This window comes from Bos indicus, chromosome 12, assembly GCF_029378745.1.
Source record: "Bos indicus isolate NIAB-ARS_2022 breed Sahiwal x Tharparkar chromosome 12, NIAB-ARS_B.indTharparkar_mat_pri_1.0, whole genome shotgun sequence".
In the NCBI taxonomy this organism is placed as follows: domain Eukaryota; kingdom Metazoa; phylum Chordata; class Mammalia; order Artiodactyla; family Bovidae; genus Bos; species Bos indicus.
The window spans coordinates 11,203,872-11,210,405 of record NC_091771.1 but is presented as its reverse complement, the minus strand read 5'-3'; the positions used below and the strand labels follow the sequence as shown (position 1 = coordinate 11,210,405).

Genomic DNA, 6,534 nt, shown 5'->3' with positions numbered 1-6,534 from the left:
CCCTTCCTGAGATCCAGAACCTCCACTCTCCTTCTAGGCTCGCTGGCTCGGGGCCCGAGGAGCTCGCGCGCCGCCTCCGCCCCGAACGCAAACAGCTGTTCCCAGAGACGTCGCCGCCCTCAACTTTGCCAACTGGTCCGCACGCACTTTGACCGGCGGAGCAGCCCGGACCCGTAGGCTGGGGAGGGGGCCGTCGGCGGAGTTTAAAAAAAAAAAAAAAAAAAAAGGTGAAACAGCTGTTTTCAGGGCCAAGAGTCGCTGGGCTTGGCCGCAGAACTTTTCCTCAGGCGGCGGAGCGACCCCGCCCCACCACTGGGAAGCCCGCGCGCTCCTGCCGGGCGCGCTCCCGGGCTCGCGAGCGCGTGGGGAGCGGGGGAACAGGCGGCGGCGGCGGCGGCTGGGGCGGCCCCGAGGCAGCGGCGGGTGGTGGAGCTGGGGCGGCGGCGGCGGCGTTCGCGCTTGTCAGGTGAGTCACCGCGAAGCTCCTCGCAGCGCTTCCCATATGGTCTAGCGGTTAGGATTCCTGGTTTTCACCCAGGCGGCCCGGGTTCGACTCCCGGTATGGGAACGTGGTAACACTTTTTAGAAACTGACAGGCGAAACCGACTTGTTTTATTTCCAGTGGCTCTGGCTCTTTTTTTCTTTTTTTTTTTTCCTGAACCACCCCCCACCCCCAGGTGATTTTTATAGAGAACGGCCCTTAGAGCCGTGTGGTTAGATCTGAGCTGCCTCGAGTGCGGAGCCGGGCGGGCGGGAGGAGCGGGTGCGCTTAGGCTGCCGCTGCTGGCGCTGGAGGCCGGGGGGCTGAGGCGCGGGGCACGGAGTTTCACTTCTCCCGGGGCCGTCCTCCCGCCGCTGCGGGCCCGGGCCGTCCCCTCCCCAAAGCTCGGGAGGCGATGATTAACCCCGGCCTCGCCTTATCGGCCCCCAGCGCCCCCCTCAGGCCCACACCCTCGCCTCGGACGGTCCCGGGCGACGCGGGGCGTGTTCGTCCTCGCCTGGCTCGGAGCCCCGAGTCATCGCGCCCGGGTTCTTCACTAGAAACACCCCGGCCGCCCCCCGGACCCCCGACACAAAGCAGCCCCCGGGCGGGGTGCGGGCTGGGGACCCCTGACGCCCTCCCGACCGCGCCGCTGCCTCCCGCCCGGCCGCGGGTCTCCCGGGGCGCCCGAGCCCGGCGCCGAGGGCACCCCTGCTTGACATGTGGGGCGCCGGCCGCCGTTCACAGAAAGCACCCCAGACTCGGGAGCCGCAGACCTGAGTGCTTTGGCTCGGGAAGGGCGAGGGCATCCGTCCGGTTCTCCGCGCCCTTCTCGCCGCCCAACACACACGCACACGCGCACGCTCTGCAGAAGAAAAATAACCACTGGGATGAGATGTCTTTCAAGAAGAAATGTAACTTCTCCAAAGGGTCTATAACGTTTTGAGCGCGGCGGCTAGCAAATCCTGGGGTGGTGGGGGGGCTCGAAAGAGAGAAAATTGGCCAGAGCCTGGGGAGGGGATGTTATAACAAAGTTTCACTGTATTTTTAAATATAGAAGCCCTGTGTTTATTACAAAGAAGGGGCAGCTGTGTCAGCAGCATGTGAGTTGTAAATGAAACAAAAGCGTTATCTTAAATGCAAGCTGAAATTAGAAAATGGGGTGAGCTATATAATGTTTAGCCTATTGGGCCTCTGGGAACAAATGAAGCAGGAAGAAGTGGCTCTTGTGGATGGGTTTCTGGGCAGTGCCGTGAGGAGCAGCAGAAACTTCAGTTGTATGTGCCTTCCCAAACTCTTGTTTTGATAGTTTTAGCTGTACTGTGAGTTTTGAAGTAATCTGTTAGTGTGATCTGCATGATTAAGAATTAATTACTTTCACATTGTAAATAAACTTCCACAGCTAAATATGTTTTAGATCGTCTCTATTAATTTAAATATTTGGACGCTTACACCAAGCACCCTCAGATATTTTGAAAGTTGACTGATGTTCAGGTTTTTTTATGTGAGGAGGTTGTGGAGAGAATAAAAGTATATTTTGGCTCCTTTGATCAGTATGACTTCGTGTAGCTCTTTCACTTCTTTACGCTCTGGGTTTGGAGCCATAAATTCTTGATAATGCGTATCACTCACAAACTTTAGAGCTTCAGGAATTGTTGAGCAATTCTTGTGTCGGTAATAAGAGTGGAAAAGTTTTGTTTAAATAGAGAATTGTGTCATTGTTCAGAAACCATTTACTGAAGAATTAGGCTCGAATTTGGAAGAAAGAAAAGAACTCTCTGCCTTAATTGTCTCCATAGTGCTTCATTCCTGATCTTGCATTTCCTAATGACTTGGTGTTATACTCTACCAAATTGTGCTAAAATGGATGTGATTTTCAACTGAGTACCAGCTATAATTGCAAATGGCTTTATATGTACTCGAGGGTATGCTGAGAGGAGTAGTCTGATGACAGTTTCTCTGTGTCCAAGACATAGACTTATAGGGCATCCTTGGTGGCACAGTGGATAAGAATCTACCTGCGAATGCAGGAGACATGGATTTGATCCCTGGTCTTGGAAGATTCCACATGCCTTGGAGTAATTAAGACTGTGTGAACAGTTAGAACTGGACATGGAACAACAGATTGGTTCCATATAGGCAAAGGAGTACGTCAAGGCTGTATATTGTCACCCTGCTTATTTAACTTATATGCACAGTACATCACGAGAAACGCTGGGCTGGAGGAAGCACAAGCTGGAATCAGGATTGCCGGGAGAAACATCAATAACCGCAGATACGCAGATGACACCACCCTTATGGCAGAAAGTGAAGAGGAACTAAAAAGCCTCTTGATGAAAGTGAAAGAGGTGAGTGAAAAAGTTGACTTAAAGCTCAATATTCAGAAAACAAAGATCATGGCATCTGGTCCCATTACTTCATGGGAAATAGATGGGGAAACAGTGTCAGACTTTATATTGGGGGGCTTCAAAATCACTGTAGATGGTGACTGCAGCCATGAAATTGAAAGACGCTTACTCCTTAGAAGGAAAGTTATGACCAACCTAGACAGCATATTAAAAAGCAGATACATTCCTTTGCCGACAAAGGTCCGTCTAGTCAAGGCTATGGTTTTTCCAGTGGTCATGTATGGATGTGAGAGTTGGACTGTAAAGAAAGCTGAGCACCGAAGAACTGATGCTTTTGAACTCTGGTGTTGGAGAAGACTCTTGCGAGTCCCTTGGACTGCAAGGAGATCAGCCCTGGGATTTCTTTGGAAGGAATGATGTTGAAGCTGAAACTCCAGTACTTTGGCCACCTCATGTGAAGAGTTGATTCACTGGAAAAGACTCTGATGCTGGGAGGGATTAGGGGCAGGAGGAGAAGGGAAGACAGAGGATGAGATGGCTGGATGGCATCACTGACTCGATGGACATGAGTTTGAGTAAACTCCAGGAGTTGGTGATGGACAGGGAGGCCTGGCGTGCTGCGATTCATGGGGTCGCAAAGAGTCGGACACTACTGAGCAACTGAACTGAACTGTGTGATGCAAATACAGAAGCCCGATTGCCCTAGAGCCTGTGCTCCACAACAGGAGAAGACACTGTGGTGAGAAGTCCTCTCACTGCAACGTAGAGTAGACCGTGCTCCGCAACTGGAGAAAGCTCTTGCAAAGCAATGAAGACCTAACGCAGCCAAAAAAAAAAAGACATAGATTTATATATTGTTGTGTACCAGGCAGAGTTGGATAGGCCAGTGTCTGAGTTACAGATTTGCTTCAGGAGCATATGGGTGAGAAATCAGTAGAGTCCAGACAAGGAGAGAAGAGCGTTTGTCCTGGACCTTGAAGAATGGGTTGAATTTCTCCTGGTGGGGATTGTGTATCAAAGCTGAGCATGGGGCAGGGGGGACGGCGGGGGAGTATGAGGCAGGCAAGTAGCCTGGTTGGGCGAGAGTACACAGTACCCAGAGGGAGAGTCATTGGGATCAGGCTGGGACATTAAAAGAGAATTTTAACTTGATAACTTTTGACTGAGTAACAAGTTGTTTTGAGTTTGAGCAAACTCCAGGAGATAGTGAAGGACAGGGAAACCTGGTGTGTAGTCCATGGGGTTGCAAAGAGTCGGACACGACTGAGCGACCAAACAGCAACACAAGTTGTTTTAAGGGAGTGGTATTTATGTCAGTAGAGTTTTTAAAACATTTTTTGTCTCTTTGAAAAAACTAAATATAGCATAATATGTGAGAAACTTTTGTTGTTTTATGAGTCAAACTATATAGAAACATGTAGAATGTTTTGTGCTCATGTTTTATGTTTAGACGTTAAGATATTAAGTTTTAACTAATGGAATGGAGAAAAATCAGTCAACTAGAATTACATTTAAAAGAAGGGGTTCTAGGTTTAAATTATGAGAATGATCTGCACTATATTCTTACTGAGTTGCTTTGTTGAAAATGACCTTAATATTCTAAAACAGAGCTGCTAGTTACTGTCTGGGAAGTGTACACCTTAAATTGGTCAAGACTAGGTAATACATTGGTCAGTACTAGGTAATACTAGGTAATACATTTGTAAGGATTCACTCATATGTTTGTGTCTTGTTTCCAGAACACAATTGGTAGTCTTATTTCACATGTTTTCTCTTGAGCCACAGAGTCATTCTAAGTGATGTGAATTATCCAAATAGTCTCTTTACTATTTGCAACTGTTTGGTGCAATTAGAAGAGAAGATGTATGGCAGATCAGTAAGTGTTTGCATAGATGAGCACTTAAAGCAATATAAGGGATTAAAAAAGTATGATGGCATTTTAAAACCCAAAGACCTTTACCATGATCTCTGAGCCCAACATTGTCTGACCTCTGCTTGCCTCCCCAGTGCCACCTCCTACCTTGACCTTATCATCATACTTTAGCCACACTGGCTTCTTCCTTTTTGTCTCTTGAATGTGCCAAACTGGTCCTTTTCTCAGTTTTGTATCTTGCTGTTTGCACTGCCTGCAGTATTCCCTCTCTAGCTCTGCACATCTTACTCTTGTCCGTGTTACCTTATCAGAGAGACCCTAGGTACTAGAGATTCTCCCTTTTCTGGTTACTGTCTAGTTACCTTATGCTGTTTTATTTTCTTCTTATCTAAAATAAACATTTTTGCTCCTGTTTATTTCTTGTCTTGTTCTATTTAGAATATAAGTTCCAAACATACATGCTTAGGCACTAAGTCATGTCTGACTCTTTGCAGCCCATGGACTGTAGCCCGCCAGGCTTTTCTGTCCATGGGGTTCTCCAGGCAAGAATACTGTAGTGGGTTGCCATTTCCTTCTCTGGGGGATCTTCCTGACCCAGGGATTGAACCAGAGTCTCCTGAATTGCAGGTGGATTCTGTACCACTGAGCCGCCATGGAAGCCCTAAGTTCCATGAGGGTGAGGATATTGTATTGTAAGATCACTTCTGTTTTGTAAGAGTCAAATGGTAATGAAGAAGTTGGTACCCTCATACATTGCTGGTGGAAATATAAAATAGTGCAGTGACTTTGGGAAACTGTTTGGCTGTTCCCTCAAAATATCAAACATAAAGTTACCATGTGCTGTGCTAGCCGCTCAGTCATGTCCGACTCTTTATAACCTACGAACTGTGGCCCGCCAGGCTCCTCTGTCCATGGGATTCTCCAGGAAAGATTACTGGAGTGTTTGGCCATTCCCTCCTCCTGGGGATCGTCCTGACCCAGGGATCGAACCTGAATCTCCTACATCTTCTGCATTGGCGAGTGAGTTCTCTACCACTAGCACCACCTTACAATATGACCCAGAAATCCCACACCTAGGTATATACCCCAGAGAAATTAAAACATGTCTACACATAAACGTGTACACAGATGTTTATAGCAGCATTATTTATAAGCAAAAAGTGGAAGCAACCCAAATGTCCATCACCTGATGAATACATGTATCCATACAATCACATATTATTTGGCAATAAAAAAGGATGAAGTACTGATACATACCACATCGTGGATCAATCTCAAGAACATTGTGCTAAACGAAAGAAGCCAGGTTCAAAAGACCACACTTGATATAATTCCACTTATATGAAATACCTAGAATAGACAAATCTGTAGAGAAAGGAGATTGATTATCATTGTCTAGGACTGGAAGGAAGGAGGGAGGGGAACACAGAGGGATGGAAACTGATTGCTCACGTAGGTACAAGGTTTCTTCTTAGGATGATACAAATATCTTGGAATTACTTTACGATGATGGTTGCACAACTCTGTAAATATACTAAAAAGATTGAATTCTACTGTGTCGATGAACCTCATGGTTATGTAAATTATATCTGAGGAAAACTGTTAAAAAGGATTGAGGCAAATAAAAAATATGGAATATTTTGTCTACATTTTACACTTATTCGAATATTGAATATCTAAAAATGGAACGATTTAACACTGCAACTCTAGATAGTCCAGGAATGTAGCAAAGAGCTCAGTAAATAAAAGATGAAGGAGGTTAAAGTATACGGATAATTATGATACAGCACATAGTGTGTGAAATGCCCAGAGGAGACCAAGCCAAGGGTTAC

At 46.8% G+C, this 6,534-nt stretch overlaps 1 protein-coding gene and 1 non-coding gene across 2 annotated transcripts in view; both read left to right on the top strand.

Annotated features, from left to right (window-relative positions):
- Positions 1 to 328: 328 nt before the first annotated feature.
- ELF1 (E74 like ETS transcription factor 1) overlaps positions 329 to 6,534 on the top strand; it is a 122,476-nt gene continuing 116,270 nt past the window's right edge. Inside the window, exon 1 of the mRNA XM_070799986.1 lies at positions 329 to 466. The gene's annotated coding sequence lies outside the window, so the exon portion shown is untranslated. The remainder of the gene's footprint in view (positions 467 to 6,534) is intronic.
- Positions 497 to 568, top strand: TRNAE-UUC (transfer RNA glutamic acid (anticodon UUC)). Its single transcript has one exon. It is a non-coding gene; the product is annotated as a tRNA-Glu (tRNA).